This window comes from Panulirus ornatus, chromosome 26 (assembly GCF_036320965.1).
Source record: "Panulirus ornatus isolate Po-2019 chromosome 26, ASM3632096v1, whole genome shotgun sequence".
NCBI classification, from domain to species: domain Eukaryota; kingdom Metazoa; phylum Arthropoda; class Malacostraca; order Decapoda; family Palinuridae; genus Panulirus; species Panulirus ornatus.
The window spans coordinates 2,319,265-2,339,536 of NC_092249.1; the positions used below are offsets into that span (position 1 = coordinate 2,319,265).

At 40.6% G+C, this 20,272-nt stretch overlaps 1 protein-coding gene and 1 long non-coding RNA gene across 7 annotated transcripts in view; one reads left to right on the forward strand and one right to left on the reverse strand.

Annotated features, from left to right (window-relative positions):
- LOC139757455 (multiple PDZ domain protein-like) overlaps nucleotides 1–20,272 on the reverse strand; it is a 963,136-nt gene that overhangs the window by 588,245 nt on the left and 354,619 nt on the right. The window lies entirely within an intron of this gene.
- Nucleotides 1–20,272, forward strand: part of LOC139757395 (uncharacterized) — a 136,187-nt gene that overhangs the window by 115,241 nt on the left and 674 nt on the right. For all 6 annotated transcript variants that reach the window (XR_011714612.1, XR_011714615.1, XR_011714613.1 and 3 more), the window contains exon 5: nucleotides 10,973–11,112. This is a non-coding gene — a long non-coding RNA (uncharacterized lncRNA). The remainder of the gene's footprint in view (nucleotides 1–10,972; nucleotides 11,113–20,272) is intronic.

Sequence of the window (20,272 nt, forward strand, 5' to 3'; positions counted from 1 at the left end):
TGACAGCAAAGATAAAAACATCAAAGTGTAATGCAATCAGGCCAGGCACCCTTCCAAACCATGGTCATATGTTCAGTTTTTTCCCCCAAAGGCGAGGGGAAAGGAGGAGGGAGAGAGAGAGAGAGAGAGAGAGAGAGAGAGAGAGAGAGAGAGAGAGAGAGAGAGAGAGAGATTAATATGAAATTAGGATCGGTAGGAACCTGTCAGAGGGGGTGGGTAGGATCTTTCCTCCTGAAGGATATAATACAATGTACATAAATTATACCCAATTGGGGTAGGTGTGATTAAGCAGACAGCCAATCAAACGCCCAATAATCCGACAAACTACAAGTTAAGAAAGACAATTATATATAAATATATATATATATATATATATATATATATATATATATATATATATATATATATATATATGATTTATTGTACTTTGTCGATGTCTCCTGCGTTAGCGAGGTAGCGCAAAGAAACAGACGAAAGAATGGCCCAACCCACCCACATACGCATGTATATACATACACGCCCACACACACATATACATACCTATACATTTCAACGTATACATACAACAGACATATACATATATACACATGTACATATACATGCTGCCTTCATCCATTCCCGCCGCCACCCCGCCAAACATGAAATGGCACACCCCCTCCGCCCGCACGTGCACGCGAGGTGTCGCATGTTGTCATACTGTGTCATACCCAGGAATGCTACAACGTGTCACGTTCATTAGCATCCCTGGGTATGACAGTTGACCCTGGCATTAACCACACTCAGGCACTTTACGTGTTCATAACCTGTTGAACAGGCTGTACCAACCTCCTTACGTTACTGTCTGTTTGTGTGCAAAGTATCAACAGTTGTTATACTAAAAAGCTAATGACTGTACATGAGCCTTAACGAACATCAATGAAATAGAACCCTAATTACTGTGTATGAAACTACCAATAATGGTAAACCAGAATGCTAATTAATGTCCCTGACACTTAAAATCAGGTACAGTTCATTAAACGCTAATTACTGTACGTGAACAGTAGCAACTGCCAAACTAGACCACTTAAGTGGACAATAATGATGACAGACGACTTAACGCTCATAACTGATGAAGAATTTATGAAAATATCTAAATAAAAGTAAATTCACGGCAGCGTGTTATTATCAAACACCTCAAGACAAGACAATGGCGTCCCCAAACACACGTTAACAACACAATGGCCTCTAACGACCCCGACCCCAGTTTACCGTTGGACTCCAAGCAAATTTCACTTCTCGGTCAAGTTATTCATTCATAACCAGGGTTCAAGGGGCCCACGTCCGCACTGGTGGCGTGTGTGGCCTTGGAATCAATACTAAACACCTTAACAAGACATTAAATCGTTTTGTTCTCATACGAGACATCAAGATAATGACTTCCTCAACGACCCCTTTGGGCATTCGTTAGGCCTGAAGCCCCAATCACCACACGACCAATCGTTAGCGGAATGAAACAGAAAGAAAGAAAAAAGGTGAGAATATTATGTTAAGGACAATTAACTCACGAGGTTTGATGGGGGTGGTGATGTCATCCATGTTGATGTCATCCATGTTGATGCCATCCATGTTGATGTCATCCATGTTGATGTCATCCATGTTGATGCCATCCATGTTGATGTCATCCATGTTGATGACATCCATGTTGATGTCATCCATGTTGATACCATCCATGTTGATGACATCCATGTTGATGTCATCCATGTTGATGCCATCCATGTTGATGCCATCCATGTTGATGTCATCCATGTTGATACCATGCATGTTGATGTCATCCATGTTGATACCATCCATGTTGATGTCATCCATGTTGATGACATCCATGTTGATGACATCCATGTTGATGTCATCCATGTTGATGTCATCCATGTTGATGACATCCATGTTGATGACATCCATGTTGATGTCATCCATGTTGATGACATCCATGTTGATGACATCCATGTTGATGTTATCCATGTTGATGTCATCCATGTTGATGCCATCCATGTTGATGTCATCCATGTTGACACCATCCATGTTGATGCCATCCATGTTGATGCCATCCATGTTGATGTCATCCATGTTGATGCCATCCATGTTGATGTCATCCACGTAACAATGACAATGGTTCTGCTACCACCCGCAGGAGAGAGAGAGAGAGAGAGAGAGAGAGAGAGAGAGAGAGAGAGAGAGAGAGAGAGAGAGAGAGAGAGAGAGAGAGAGGCATTCACATCCGCCCCTCATCCTCCTAAGCTGAAAATTTAAGGTGAGGTTGTATACCTCCGTCACAGCGGATTACATAAAGCTTAAAAAAACTGAAAAAAAAAAAGCTTTACCTAGCTTACCTAGCTTACCAATCCTCACAGAAATACATCACACACCAATCGTACAGTAAACCATCTTAAACTTACATAATCCCTAATCACCCATAATCCCCAATCACCCAACACTATAATACCACAATAGCTTCCTAACCTCGCCATAAAAAACGTTGGCGTTTAAAAATAAAAACAAAAAAGGTTACAATTCTCGTTAGTGAGAATTTAGGGAAGCGTTATCCTGATATGGTTGATGTGAGGGTCAAATAATGTTCAAAAAAAAAAAAAAAAACTGTTGGGCGAGGTCAACGCCATAAATGATTTTTTCATTTTTCTAAACGCTTCACTGGAGTGATTGAGGAAGCTCGATCATGGGTTCGACTCCCTCAACATATTCAATGAGAGACGCGGCAAAATATGTTGTTACGTGTGGATTTAGGAACCACCAAATGTTTGGTGCTAAGGTCACGGGTCACGCCATTTATGGTTGAAGGGTCGTACCGTCGTGTTCAAGACTCGTACCACTGTGCTCAAGTCACACGATCGTTCAAACGGATCGTACCGTCGTGTTCAAGGGTTGTACCGTCGTGCTCAAGGGTCATACCGTCGTGTTCAAGGGTCGTACCGTCGTGCCCAAGGGTCGTACCGTCGTGCCCAAGGGTCGTACCGTCGTGCCCAAGAAGCGTGCCGTGCTCAAGGGTCGTACCGTCGTGCCGAAGAACCGTACCGTCGTGCTCAAGGGTTGTACCGAAGTGCTCAAGGGTCGTACCGTCGTGTTCCAGGGTCGTACCGTCGTGTTCAAGGGTTGTACCGTCGTGCTCAAGGGTCATACCGTCGTGTTCAAGGGTCGTACCGTCGTGCCCAATGGTCGTACCGTCGTGCCCAAGGGTCGTACCGTCGTGCCCAAGAACCGTACCGTGCTCAAGGGTCGTACCGTCGTGCCGAAGAACCGTACCGTCGTGCTCAAGGGTCGTAACGTCGTGCTCAAGGGTCGTAACGTCGTGTTCAAGAATCGTACCGTCGTGCTCAAGGACCAAGCTACCTACCGTGCTCAAAATCCCGTGCTGTCGTGCCCTATGGCCGTACCCCCGTGGCCGAGACATCCAGTTGGAAAACAGAGAGACTATAATACACATTAATTCCACAGACCAGCGGCAAGCGAACCACCTCAACGTGAACATAAAACATGTCTGCACACACTCCACTCTCCCCTTCCCCACTGCCGAAGATCATAGACAGAATATAATGTCTCCACCACCTGACTACATCCTCCACTTCCCACACGCGACTCCACAACCCGACAACATCCTCCACTTCCCACACGCGACTCCACCACCCGACTACATCCTCCACTTCCCACACGCGACTCCACCACCCGACTACATCCTCCACTTCCCACACGCGACTCCACCTTAATCCTTCTACTCCTGAAACCCCTTCCACCACCACCCCCCAAGAATTCACCGACATCAAATGGGGCAATTAAAGACATATGATTTACCCCCTTATGTACCATGCGAGTACAAATGGCGACGGATTAATATACATACTTCTTAATACACACATTTCTCGTCTAACAAGCACCATGAGAGGAATTCTGTACACAAGACTCAAAACCCAAAACTAGTATATATCTCTCGTCTTACATGAAAGCAATTTCTAACACCATTTCTGCAGCGAACACCTCGTTGAATATACACACTGTCATGGTGCTGTTGGCTGCATACATAGCTTGCCCCAGCCTCTGTACTGAGCCAAAACTGTAAACACAACAGACAGCTGTCGCGTATTTATGTAAATTTCGTGTCTCCAGCACCAGCACCTGACGCCTCTATTATCAATGTCCTATACGAATCGAATACTAATGGCTGTTACGTTATAATCCATACTATACATCAAATATATGACCTAATATATGTATATATCCAATTTACTGTACAGTTTGAGTATTTGGAGACGCCATTTAATAGTTAAATGCCAACCAGAGCGCTTTCTAAGCTCGAAGTTGAGACCCTAAGGCCTTTGATCTAATACATAAGGGCCAAGTCAAAGGTTAGGGCCAGGTCAAAGGTTAGGGCCAGGTCAAAGGGTAAGGCCATCTTGCATCTACACATCGCTAACTCGGGTTGAATCTCAAACAGTGATTTCAAACCACAAATATATTATACTTTCGCCACCTGAGCAGACTTGGTATTTCCTAAACTTTACAGCTATTACATTTTCTTCCAATCTGTCTTCCATCTGTGCCAACTAGAGACACCGGTGGAGTTATAACACTTGACAACACAACACCTTACGAAGTTCTGCCAACCTTCGGGGGAAAATGAACCACGACAACCCACGCCAGTGATCCTGCTCGAACCCAGACTCAACTTAAAAGACAGAATTCTAAAGAGTTTCTTTCAACAAACATTTTACAAAGAATGACGTTTGACGTAGACTCAATATGAATACTTAAGAATTATCTTAAACGGCACATCACCGAGACTTGCCTTTATATATATATATATATATATATATATATATATATATATATATATATATATATATATATATATATATATATTCCTATGAGTCCACGCGGAAAATGAAACACGAAAAGTTCCCAAGTGCACTTTCGTGTAATAATCATATATATATATATATATATATATATATATATATATATATATATATATATATATATATATATAGCGCGTCATAATACACCAAGACAGCGACTGATGTATTCGGAGGTAATACAACAATATTGCCAGAGGTGTGTGTGCGCACTGGGTCATTAAGGCCCCACTTCAGCTGACAAGCTGGTTACGTCAAACTAACAACATTCATAGGGCGATAAGAGGCTGACAGTGGTTCGGTAATTGCTTGCCCGGCTGTTAAAGGGGCACAAACCAGAATCGCAACTGAACTGAACCAAACCCACCATCACCTTAACAACCAAGGTTGTTATGTAAAGTGATTACATCCCTCAGCCACTAGGAGGAGAGGATTATAAGACTATGACAACGGCATAGATGGCAGCAAAATGGAACAAGAAATACGTAGAAAAATAAAGGAAGAATGTAATTCAATGTAATATACAGCGTTGGGAGTTGATATATGCAAGCAATCTGTGTATAACCAACAAAATTACATTTACATTTTTGCTTTAGACATAAAGGACATTTTTTCTTTGACAAATGTTCTTGGGTCTTGTCTCATACCGGTAGCCCCGCTTTCAATATATATTTCTCAAATGGGCGTAAGGTAAAGTATATACACAGAGAACACTATTTCCAAAACGGTTATGAAAGCATCTTATTTATTTTCCATCTCCAGAGAGTAATTACTATGCAAAGCAGCAACTATGATAGGAAAATACGCCACGCTTTTATATTTACCAAACTCCCCCCCACAGGACACAACGGGAGTCGTAGAATTCAATTCTAAAAATCCACACACGACCCATCACGGAAAGATAAAATAGTTTCATTCACGTGTATATCCTTCCTCTAACAGCAACATTACTGTGATCATTGCTTCCCCGCGTCCCAGCACAACACTACAAGGCAACTCCCGCCTGCAATAACCTGTTATCAACTACCTAGCCTCTTGTAAGGTACTTTGGGAGGAAGGAAGGAAGAAGGAAGGGGAGGAAACTCTCAATTCATGACAAAAAAAAATTCATAAGCTATACCAAACTTTTGAAGCTACATGGTGCATGTTTCTGACTCTGCTCATTTATTTTCGTCCCTTTGACGAAACTCTTTGACACTACCTACCCCGACGACTGCTCGATTTTTACTTCTTTAATCATCAAATAAAACCAAGAAAATAACTTCACTCGATTGCCAGAGATACGTTTGATCAAGAGCCGTGCAGAACAGAGAGAACATCATGACGAAAATGATGACAGACTTTACCACATTGGCGCCAGAAACAGAGAACAGTTATCGTTCAGTCTGTCAAGGCGCCAGTTGCAATTGCTCATACGCCTGGAAGCGCAGAGACATCGGCCGGCCAGCCGGCGTGAGCGATGTACGTGTTGCCGTGTTGTGCGCACAATCTGCCAACACCCTTCCATCACTCTCTCCCAGACACACGTCAACACACGTGACGAATTTATGAACCGTCCTGCTCGTGGTAGCTCAGAGCACTGAACACAAGGTCCTGCATACTCGCGAACACGACGGTACGACACTCAGAGCACGACGGTGCGATATTCAGAGCACGACGGTACGACACTCCAAGCACGTCAGTACGACATTCCAAGCACATCAGTACGACATTCCAAGCACGACGGTGCGACAAATGAGCAAGACGGTACGACACTCCAAGCACGACAGTACGATACTCCAAGCACGACGGTACGACAAATGAGCACGACGGTACGACCCTTGAGCACGACGGTACGACCCTTGAGTACGACGATACGACCCTTGTACACGACGGTACGACCTTTGAGCACGACGGTTCGACCCTTGAACACGACGGTACGACCCTTGAGCACGACGGTACGACCCTTGAGAACACTCATAACCCCTTTAGCACGGGGACACAAACCTTGGGGGTTCCATGATGTCCTTGGCCTTAAGACCTAGTCTTTGAGTAAGGGTCAGGTCAAACCCTAGGTCATCACACTCAAGGGTCACTGGCACAGGTCGGAGCAAACGATCGTACCGTCGTGTTCAAGGGGTTAAAAGATAATTATGGCACACCAGTCACACACACTGGGTCTCATCAGAGTATCTTTATTCACACTCTACCGGTGTGCTCAGCCTACGAGTGTATGTGCGAATATGAATCTATGCAAATGAAGGTAGTTTAATTCAATCTACAACCCTTATTTTTTTTTTCGCTTTTCGTATGTGTTGGTGACTATGCACCACACAAGTGATCATGACCACTCACTGAGACATACCTAACTACCTCGTTCGTCGTCAAGACTGGGTTTTTTAACGGTTCCGAAATCCTCAAATTGTTTACACACACGAATGAAGCCATTTCGATGGTAAGAGCGAGTGGCGAGCTTTTATGTAGTCCACACCAACACGGATCGATGGAACTACAGAATGTGTCAAACCTCACTACTGTCTATGCATCTCCTCCCTCAGTGTTACCGGGCTCCGCCTGCCTGAGGTTACAACGCGAGAAAGAGAGAGAGAGAAAAAAAAATTATAACCTTTACCGCGGGTATATCATTAAAAGTCCAGTCTCGATAAAATAACCTCCTCATCCCAAAAGGAGTCTACACACTTCCCTGCCACTGTAAGTAGCTCAACCTCTGGAGAGAGAGAGAGAGAGAGAGAGAGAGAGAGAGAGAGAGAGAGAGAGAGAGAGAGAGAGAGAGAGAGAGAGAGAACCCCCCCTTGGGGTTCGGTCGTCATACCTACACGAACGTGACACATTGACGTACCATCCATCACACACACACAGCTGTCATAATCAGGCATTGATGACTGAAGCCACGGCGGCGCCACAACCCCTGACACAGATGATAACAAATCGTGGGATGCGTTCCCTCAAATCCGTATGAATCTACAGCTCGTCCATCACAACCCCCTCGAAAAACGACCTCCACAATTAGAGCAAATACACAACATACTGACGTATGATTCAACGCCACACCGATATTAAAGGGAAGCTGACCACCCAAAACGCTGCCTTTATGTTCGAATGATCTCAAGAATGATAATAATAATAATAATAATAATAATAATAATAATAATAATAATAACAATATCAATACTGATAATAATAATAATAATACCAACACTGATAATAATAATAATAATAATAATAATAATAATAACAATAATAATAATAATAATGATAATACTGATAATGACAATAATAATAATAATAATAATAATAATAATAATAATAATAACAATAATAATAATAATTAGTGACAATGAGTAATAATAATAATAATAATAATAATAATAATATTAATAATAATAATAATAATAATAATAATAATAATAATAATACTAATATTGACAATAATAATAATAATAATAATAATAATAATAATAATAATAAACACAGCACAGTGTAAAGTTTTCCTTGTCCCAGATACAATGGGTTGGATCCTTGGCAAGCCTAGGTAAGGGTAAGCGGGCCATTTGGTGACAAGGGTAGGTAAGGTAGGTTACCGACACATATAATACTAGGTTTTGGCAGTCCAATTTGGGCCATATTGGAAGGCGAGGCGAGGCAATACTAGACTTTGTGGATTCTGGCAAGATATGGAAGGGAGGAGTTAAGGATTTTGGTAACACAAGAGAGGTTTACCATTACGGCAACACAAGGTTGAAGTTTAGGGTCGTTTTTAGAGGCGAGACAAGGAAGGAGTTTTAGGATTTGGGGTAATACAAGGAAGACGTTTAGGTTATTGGCAACACAAAGGAGAACTACTTTTGAAGATTTTAGCAACACAAGAAAGAAGCTTAAGATCATGGCAACACAAAGAGGAAGTGTAGGATACTGGCAACACACAGAGAGGTGTTCAGCATCTAAGCAACACCTCTTCCCCGTATTGCACAGAAACGTAATCACACACACACACCACATGCAAGCAAATATAAAAATCCGACCAATGTTTATGATCCATAAATATCTTCCATATCAAGCAATAATGGAATGTATATATGAGAGAATATATATATATGACAACGCTTCATGACAGTACAGAAGTCAAGCAGACACGGAAACTATGAATACTGACAGATCCAGAAGAGAGAGAGAGAGAGAGAGAGAGAGAGAGAGAGAGAGAGAGAGAGAGAGAGAGAGAGAGAGAAGCTCCTCTCTTCCTTTACTCTCCCTGGCCAAACCCTCTGTCAAGTCCCATATACTGCATCCTTAAGGTCTAATAACCCTTACTGACCCTCCAGACTCTCTCTCTCTCTCTCTCTCTCTCTCTCTCTCTCTCTCTCTCTCTCTCTCTCTCTCTCTCTCTCTCTCCCACCTAACGACCATCATCCCAAAACCATTACCCACCTCCTCCCTGAACCTACATCAGACTAGCTCTTAAAGCTCGAACCCTACTTCTACATGAACAATAGACAGGCCATCGGCAAAGAAAATCACCCGTCGACATCATGGCAAATATACAGTATGCGTTATGTTGCCTATGAGGCGACCACCAGAATCAGGGAGTATGAGGCATGTGGCGCATATCTCTTGGGCCCTACACTGTCCCTCGAGAAGGGACCCTGAAACCCCTCTCTACCATCCCTAAATGCCAAGCTATCCTAAGGCACAAACACTTTATATCAATCCACATTATAATTAAGTCTTATACTAGCCATAATATCCCCCATAGTTAGTGTATGTCATTGGGCACAGCTTCAATTCACGTCATAGACAGCTGTAATGACCCCCAAGGCAGATCTGTGACAGCTGTCATGACCCCACTACTTTACTTTCGTCTGACACAAACCACAACCCAACACTTACCACAACGCAAATGTATTACAACCTTCTACTTCATCCAGAGTATACTCTCTCTCTCTCTCTCTCTCTCTCTCTCTCTCTCTCTCTCTCTCTCTCTCTCTCTCTCTCCATCTCTCTCAGCTTCACATACCAACTACCCTACACACCAATCCTACCTTCGTGTGTTGCACACACCTCTGCCGCTCCCCAAGCTTCGTATTCATCTCTTTGCACTTCCACAACCTCTCACCAAACCTGACCATATTTGTTCACCTAGCCACAGAGCCGATCAGTGAATAACCAGCACTCGTATTCTCGGTATACATCGGCAGAACTTCCGTCGAGGTTCACCTTTTCCGCGAAAATTCATCCAGCAGATGCCTTTCCTCCAGTGACTGGCGTAATAACCTTCCAGTCCATCTGGTCAAATACAAAAACCCATAGAGCAAATCTCTCACTAGTGCCGACATACAGACTACATCAAACAGTCCACGGAGGGAACTAATTGCTGCTGCCTGTGGATCACAAGCGAAACAAGCGACAAAACACTCTCGGTTCACAAACTTTTCAGCATTAATTATTAATGAATCGACGTCAGTCCGAGCATTTATTACCTTCCCCTTTCGTATAACGCATGATGAACACATATCAAATCCAGAGAACGAATCATTACAGATATCAAATCGAGAGAACCAATTATATTTTTTCCTCATACATTTTTTTCCCCCCACTTACAAACAGAAGTTATCACACACAAGTGTATAGTGTGATCGACAAACTACTAACAATACAGTATGGAAACAGTCCAACAATGCAGTTAACACACACACACACAAGTGCATTCTCGTGCAATAACTCAACACTGAAAGGCTACAATACAGTTAAAATATAAAATAACGATGCGATATATCTTACAACAATGAAAACAAAAACACAACACCAGTATAACCCTAGTGATATATTTCATAAGCCGACGGGGGTTATAACTCAACATTACGACGAAACAATTCGCCCTGAAATAACTGTAATGGATGGGACTAAAGTCCTTAAGGCAGAAGATACAAAATCCAACTACTGTAACGAGGCTGTAAGAAAAGAGATGTAGGGTAGCGTAAAACACTAGGCTATAGACATTTACAAATGATTTAAAAACTAGCTTTGAAACTACCCTTTTTACTGTTACGATTCATAGACTACAAACCCTCTTTCTTTTTCAGGAAATATGTAATAAAAAGGCTACAATCAACTGACCACAGACGGTGACAAGGGGTCAAGAAGAGTGCGTTATAATAATGCAGGAGATATAAACGTACATCTTCAGTACTGCCTCAGTCATCCACCACCAGTGTCAACATGTGTAAGTCAAGCCACACATTCCGGACAATCTCAAACTGTCCTTAGAATGTTTACAAGAAATAATGGCTCAATAAAAGCTTCTATTTCAACTCATACATTCAGAATATAACAGCCTGTGTGTGTGTGTGTGTGTGTGTGTGTGTGTGTGTGTGTGTGTGTGTGTGTGTGTGTGTTTACTATTTTCATGTTATGGGGAGAGAGTTTTGCACTCCTGTTGCTCCGTCCCTGAATCTTGTATATATGTACTAATGTCTTTACTTGTGTACACACACACACACACACACACTACAAAATATCGTGTCAAGTCCCACCAGAGAAAGGAAATTAAAAAAGCTTGGGCGTTAATGGACAGTCTCTCTCTCTCTCTCTCTCTCTCTCTCTCTCTCTCTCTCTCTCTCTCTCTCTCTCTCTCTCTCTCTCTCTCTAGCCACGCTAGGAACGCAAGGTTAATATGAAGGCCAAGAGTGAACAAGGGAGAGGAAATGGGAGTGGGGGGGATGGTTTACATTCCACAAGACACTGGGAGTGAGCCACCATTAACGGGAGGGAGAGATAAAATCAAAATAAAACCACCACCATTGCAATCCACCCCACCCCCCCATTAGTGACCCCCCCCCATGCCCAAGTACCCACGCCTATAAAAGCGAAATAATCACTCTACCAATATACGTACACCTGCAAGGTGAGAATACTTGAGAAACACACAAGACATTAAAAATAAGTCATAAGAAATCGTTGAAAAAATATAATAAAAACAGCGTAATCTCGGCCAATCATCACACCCACTATTACACCCTCACACACTGACATGAGGTAAACACCAGCTTCAACATGAGGTCAACACAAGCAACACCCCATGCTTAATTACCATACGCTAATAAACTAACGTCTATATTGCAAAAAAAAATGTCTGCTAGTTACATAGGCGGACAAGATGCTCAGAGAAGAGCAACTATATGCGTAAAACACAGGAATAGTACGCAGTGGAACGGAATAAAAGCAGAAAATATAATGTAACATACAGGTCAAGTACTATAAATAGAATATCCAAGATAATCTTAGATAAAGGAAATTATTAGGAAATGAAAACTGAGACGGGAATGGCAGACTAATAACGTAATTACCACAAATGAATTTTCATAAAATATAAAGCGTTATCACAAGCACCACATGAATAATATATTTATTGGCAACATTTTACAGACGAACAATTATCGCTGCCTAATTCGATTAATGCATGGACTCTTTCACAATCAACTAGACCAAAGTCGACCTAAAATTCATTTACATATAATTCACACCAACAAAAAAAAAATAGTTACCGACAAACACAATAACTGAAAAGTGGAATAAATCACCTCCTTCCAATGGAAATATACAAAACCGATACTGTTTCTACAAGAAGCTAAGCGAATACTTCGTCAAATAATGATAATCAATTAAAATTTTATAAAAGTTATCATTTCCTTCAATGAAGAACCTCTTCACAAATTAACAGGTTTTGTTTTACCTTGTTTTAAACGAAATACCTAATGTGTATACTATGGCTGTAAATGGTGTATATAATAGGTGGCAATAACATATAGGATGGTAACTGACCTGAGAGCAATGTACAAAGGTGAACAATATCTCTAGTCCTCGGGGAAACTAAATCAATTGGGAAAGGCAAGAAATCCTACTGCGTGCTTTTTCAGCGTCAGACGTTGCCAATTCGTGAACAGTGAACTAAAACAGCTCCTTGGTAGAAAATATGCCTTATGTTCCTCACTATGACTGGCATGAATTAAGCTAGCTGTCATCTTCAACAGTTCCTCCTACTGCTGTATATACCCGTATCACAAACTAAAAACTGAATGATGTATATCGTACGAATTAATCAGAAACCAGTAATACACACTGATGTGGTTCAAAACTACGATTCAATCATCTACATTATGAAATGTATCACTTTGAAATATAACATTCGAGACATTATGGACGAACGAACTCAACGTGGGATTTCAGTTATTTTCAGCACCGTAGTAAAAAAATAAATCCTTTCGTATCCATAATTCTATTATGAATGATATTAACCATCTCAGCCAACGGTTCAATACGAGCCCGTAAGCAATGAAGCAATATAAAGCTGTGTAAGGGTTGAAATCAAACTGAACGTCAGACAGAATACCCTATACCTACACTTCATTTATCATTGAAGAACTAATCCATCAGTTGATTTCAAGTTAGCTAAACCTGAGCTCTTAATACCACGAAACTATTTTGACTTTTCTCTTTACAATCACAGGCTACGCAGCACAGGCCGAGGCGCAACCAGCTCGACAAACAAATATGGGAAAATGTTATTTACGGCAAACGATAACTTTATTGACATAACCCCGCCGGAGCGTAACACAATGGACACTCCACCACCACAATGCCCTAACCCCTACGTACGTTAACAGACAATGGCGACTGGGTAACCCAGTGAGGTGCTATCCACATGGCGACCCATGCGAGACCTGCCACGCTCTGATGCAAGGCCACCCGACGCCCACACCCACACCTGAGACACGTTCCCAAACGGCCAAACTTCCCGACCTGCGCATTATAAACATCTCCATGGCCGCCCGCCCAAAGCCGCGCCCTCAACGCGTGCTGCCACGCCCGAACACTTGCAAGCGTCGCGCACACACACGCCATGCTTGATCTACAACGTTGTTACCCACACTAAAACATGCCTTGCATAACTACAACCTCGCCATACATAGCCTGCAAAAGTATACCCAACCTATAAAGGCACACCTTGCACAACTGCACAAGCACAATACATGCCTTCAACAATCATGGGGATACATATCTTGAAACCTCTTAACTATAACATAAAGCTCTGAAACAATTACATCGACACTATACATCCTTTGCACAGGTCCAACCTCGCGATGCATGCCCTCCAAAACAATATCCACGGCGAATAAATTCTCCTACATTAACACCGGGAAAAGGCGCTGAAATACAGGCCAGTCTCCTTGACTAATATGGTCTCTCAGACAATGAAAAACATAATTAAGAGGGCAAACGAATGACTTCCTCCACAGGAGGAACTGCCTAAGAAGCAAAATACATTTCCAGAAACCTCGTAGGTAGCTGAGACAGCGGGGGCAAATGAATTACTTTATCAAGGCTGGATGTGGAAACGGAGCTGTGGTTTCGGTGCATTACACATGACAGCTAGAGATGAGTGTGAACGAATGTGGCCTTTGTTGTCTTTTCCTGGCGCTACCTCGCGCACGTGTGGGGGAAGGGGGGGGGGGGTGCCATTTCATGTGTGGCGGGGTGGCAACGAGAATGGTTGAGAGCAGCAAGTATAAATACGTACATATGTATTTGTCTGTGTATGTATATGTATGTATACATCGAAATGTATAGATATGTATATGTGCGTGTGGGCGTGTATGTATGTACATGTGTATGTAGGAGAGTTGGGCCATTCTTTCGTCTGTTTCCTTGCGCTACCTCGCTAACGCGGGAGACAGCGACAAAGTATAATCAATATATATGTATATATGCTCCAGCTTAGCCTAGTTTTAAGTCTATTAATCACTCCCAGAGGAGGGAAGAACAGCTGGGGTGACTGTGGGCCGGTTGCCACGCCGAGAATTAACATTCATTAACACTAACCATGATAATGCAAAAAGCCAGTTAAAGACACACAAAGATAAGAATTAGAAAAGGTCCAGAGAAGGGCAACACAAAGTGAACAATTAATGCTCTGATTACACCATTTCATATCTCTCAGTCATCATCACAGTAAACCTTGCTTTAAAAAAGCCTACTTTACCATGCCCCTGCATGAAGCGCAACCTCGAAGCAACAGGAGCCCTCTCTATCTGCATTAACACAATGCTGCTTTCACTGTCTAACATATTCCAACCAACCTACAGAGCTGCTGCATTATGCAATCTATGGCCATCAAACACTTCATGCTGTGATTATTAACAAGTGGATATACCAATTCTCATTCAGAACCGACAGGAACCTTCCTTCAAATTGATTATGATCATGAAATTACAAGGTTTTTTTTAGTCAAAATGCCTTTTATAATGATATTAAAGCATTATAGCATTAGATTCTTACATTACTCCAGCCACTGATGGTCACATTTAACAGTAAATTTTCATATTCTTAATATGACATAAAAGTGACATCAATCTAAACTGAACTCTTATGGTACTTTATACAACGGTCAAAACATAACAAACACATATCACATAATGAAACTGAAAAAATGTACTTTGAAAGGTTTGACAACCTGTTCACTCCACCCCATCCCAAACCGTCATCACCGAGTTCAATCCTTTATCACCAACATTCTTCGTAAGAATAATCAAATATCATCCGATTTTAACAATGATATGCCAACACTTACTAAATCATGATAAACTGTGGTATATTGATGGTAAGTTATTTTGATTATTTTATGTGAGAAATGCCAAGCAGGTTGGGGGAATTTTTGGTCTGGAACATAACCCCCACTTATAACATGGGTTTCAATTACTCAAACAATGACATTCCAATGACAGATTGCTGGGAACATAACCCTGTTGTACTCCAAGGACCCCTTCTACTTTTATGAGGGTCCTGTAATGCTCAAAAAATTGACCACATCCACTGGACGGGATCATAGGTCATACAGTGTAGTGATGTGTGTGCATGTGTGTGTGGAGAGTGCAGGGTTTCTGACTAGTTAATGCTCCATGTCTTATACTGGTAGTTGCACTTGGGTATAATGGGTCTCAGGATATACTGAAACTGTGTTTGTAGTGTGGCAGGGATGGGCGATACCCAAAGTGCAGATAGGAAAGTGTTAATCATGTTACCAAACCGAACTGTATGGGTTACACTGCAAATGAAAAGCCACCTTTGGCAAGAGTGTATCATCAACGGGGAAAAAAAAGAGTACAGTCTCGTCTCAACAAAATGGGGTAAAGTTTTATCAATGGGCTTCTCTCTTTAAAGAGTTTATCATTTCCCTGCAACTGATTGTAGTGCAGCCTTTAAGCTGCAGAAGCCCCATAAAAGGAGTCCTTGGACTGTACAAGGACCTCTCAATTTATCCAATAGTTACATTCTTGAAAATGGCCATTGAAATTAAGTAATGTAACTAATGGAGATTAGGGGGTTTCATTATCAATAAGAAAATACCAAACACTACACCAATGAAAAACTACAGTATACATGTATCAGGTAATATGAAGTCCTATAACATACATACTGCACAACGAATATCAATAAAAACATAATATAATAAACACTGAATCCAAAAGCAGTCTTCTCTTCACAGGAAGTAAAACTTCATAAAGCCATTCTCTACCAAATAATCTGATGTCATCCACGTTAAAAATCTACGTAAGAGAATAAGTGTCCTCCTTGATAATGGTCTTGAGGGTTCCCATGAAATTTTCAGCAACAAGAGCACCAGCAAAGGCAGCCTTGCCACTCATCTTAATGTTTTGGCATTTGTAGTTTCCTAAAATTCACAAACCAATCAGGACTTGCTTGACATGGCTTTGCTGCTTGTTCTTCTGCTCCCAATTCATATACTCTAAGCCTTTGCTTGTATAACAAGCAGGCTAATGAAAACATTTTCATGAGTCTAGTGTTCAATTCATAAGCTTGACATTTATTCTGTTCTCTCCAGAGCCACACTTCAGGAATACAAGGTTTAAGATGTATTGATTAATGTTCCACTCTTAGCAGTCCCTAGATCTCTATTCTATCATGAATAGTCCATGAAGTAGATTCAGTGAGTTCAAGAGCACACTTGATATATGCTGTTCATTCATCTCTCTCATAACATTTGAGCACTTCCATCTTAACCTTGGCATTGATGCCTTAGGCATCTCTGCACCACTACAACCAGAACTTAAAAGATGCTTTAGTGGCATGATGCAAGGTGCAAAACACATAAAATATTCAGTATATGGCAACACTGTAACTAAAGACTGTATCCACACTAAATGTATGCATGCTTCTTGCACAGCACTGTTAATGCCACACCAGTGCACTGCCAGCCCAATGATGAACGCATTAATGCAAATAAGTCCATGTTCCTCGGAAAATGGCATCAGTCAAATCCACTAACTCAAGAGGAACCTATATAATTATGAAATTCGCAGAAATCCCTCGATCATTCTCTTAGTCTCTTAGTCACTGACAGATGTGAGTCCAACCTACTACCTCTAAAAATCCTCAACAAAACTCATGTTATTCATGATGTTCACCATCAATTCTTTACCTGTGTATGGAAGAGCAGTATGATGCAAAATCAAATTCAAGGGACAAAAAGAAGCAAAACCTGCAATATCCTCCCCATTTATGCCAGCTTCACATATTCCTCCCATTCATCTTGTTTATAATGCAATATCTTAAATATGTGCACGACATTCACCACAAACACTGATCCTGTCCATGAAATGTGTGTCATGTGAAATCATGGCCAAGAGAAAGAAACAATATTTAGAAGTCTTTTTCTCCTACTGCAAAATGTCACATGTGTCATCCACACCCCCAATGCCCCTTACTCAGCAGTGAACCAAGCCAACACAAATGCTATTCATAGCACTTCTGGTGTATTTCATCTCACCTTTGAAAGCCAATCTATCATTACATAAAGGTATATTTTTTCAAATCTTTTTCATTACACATAAGCAGATAATGCTTAACGCATAAACTGTACCCATCACCATCTGACAATCCTTTAAGGATTGCTCCTATTGTCATAAACTTTCACTTTTCTTTTTTCTTTTCTTTTAAACTATTTGCCATTTCCCGCGTTAGCGATCACCTTCACTATTTAAATATCAAGAGGACTTTATCATACCATTAGTAAACTACAGAGATCTCTTTCTATGCCAAGAAGGCACGAGAAAAATAATGTACACTAATAAGTATATCCTACAAACAACCTTATATATACACAACTATCAACCTCATATTGAGCATACATGGTGAATCCATTTGAATTACATACATGGAACACAATGAAACTGAAGCAGTGAGGAGGAACATTTATCATATGTACCAGCAGGTGAGGAAAAACATGACAAGAAATGAAGAAATAAGTGACCCAAAGTTTTACGTGCAATTAAGAAGGGAGACCGGGACGAGAGGCCATCCCCACCACCCTCAACAACCTAGATGTGAAAGCAACTGCCTGAAGAAACTGATAGCCAAAGAGGCATGTTATGATACTTTCTGGAACTAGTGCTAAGTGAGTGTGTGCATATTTGCTAAATGAAAAGAGGAAAAAAGAAATTTGATGAAAAACAGCCTAGGAAATGCACTGTTGGTTTGTGTGCTTGAGTGCTTCAGAGACTTTTACTACATGGGAAAGTACTAAATCCAACAAAAAGTGCTGGAAATTTGTATAAAAGAGTAATAAACAAAATGATATGAAGAGTGCAATGTATTTATAAACATATCATGAAAACTATAAAAACATGTAGCTTAGCGTATTCACCTTATTCACCAACAATGCTGTACCTCTGGCAGAAATCACAATTAAAGTGAAAGAAAAAGTCATAGGAAACACAAACGAGACCACCACGTCCATCCCTCTTATCACCAGGCGAGGAAAGGTCATACCTGATGTGCCAATGACAGGCTCTAATACATCTTACTCTCACACTAACATGCCAAAGCAAAAATACTTATATGATATGTGTATCTTTACACTATTTTTATGTATTTTTTATACTTTTGCTTGCAAATTTATTTTTTCACAAAGGATGTCATTTTTTGGCCCATGTGTAGGAATGAACATGGGAGGCATTGATGATACTTAAAGGTTGAGGGTTAAAAAGACAAGAAAAAGAGCCTTGATGCTACTGGGATCATCTCGATCAAAACCAAGCCCTTTTTTTTGTGGTGGACTCTTGAAACATTCAGTACAAATGATATCTGCAAGAAGAAGTAAGGAAGGTAATGCCTCACAACAGAAAGTCAAAGTGTAAGAGTTCCACCTATGTTAATCTATGTATCAAAACTGCCAATCCTCTCTTTGTACCTCTCTTATTAGGCTCACATCTTAACAGGCTTTTTCCCCATTTTCATTTATACCAGGATCCTCATGCCCACCATTATTACCCATGAATGCAACAAAACCTACCCTTGCATTAATATTCCTAAGCATCCCTGACATTATTCCAATGAAAGTAACTTCAATACAATGCCATATTTTGAAGTCTTTCTGCTTTACACTTGTTGGCTGTCACTGTGCTATTTCAAAATGAATCTCCTATCTAATTAAGTATATCTCGTTCTTTCCATAAATTATCAAGAAACTTCATAATGTTGAAATATGGCACATTTTATTTTTCTAAACAGAGTTAAGAAGTGTATCTTAAACTTTGATCATCTCTTGTCTTTGGTTATAAACTTTCTCAATCACTTCCAGCCTCTACTGCAATTAATTACTAAAAGTTCACATAAAACTTTTCTTATGGCAGCTCCACCATAATTTTTTATTCTTTTATCCTACAAGAGACTAGTATCTTATGATCAACTTAACTATCTCAAGTACAAACATTAACCATCTGAAGCACTACTGTTTCATAAAACTAAGTTTTATGATCACACTCAAAATTCTGGACTTCCTATATTACATGTACTATATACAAATAAATGAATGACTGAGCTTTCAAAGCAAGAACTCTTAAACATATAATGTCTGTTTCATGCCAATTCAAAAAATTTCCAGCCTATTTTTCAATAAATCACAAAAGTGCATCTGACACAGTTTTCACAAAAGCTAAGTTCCTTGATACAGTCTTTTGTTAATGAGAACTTCAACCTCACCATAAAATCACACACACAAAAAAAGAGGCTAACAATATATTTCAAAATTCTTCCTAAACATGACGAACAAAAAATTCAAAAATCCACATTTTCCTTGAAAGTTAGTTATGCATTAGAAATATACTAGTGCATGAAATATACTAATGCAACACTAACCACATTCATTTCATCAACCCTTCTCCACAGGAAAATACTCGGTAACATATTTCTAACTTTCCCGTGGAAACTTGCTTCTATCATGTATGATGAACATTGTTATAAAGTCTTCAAGATCTTTTGAGATGAGGGGTCTCTTTATACTACCCTGGTCTTATCCTTAAGACAAT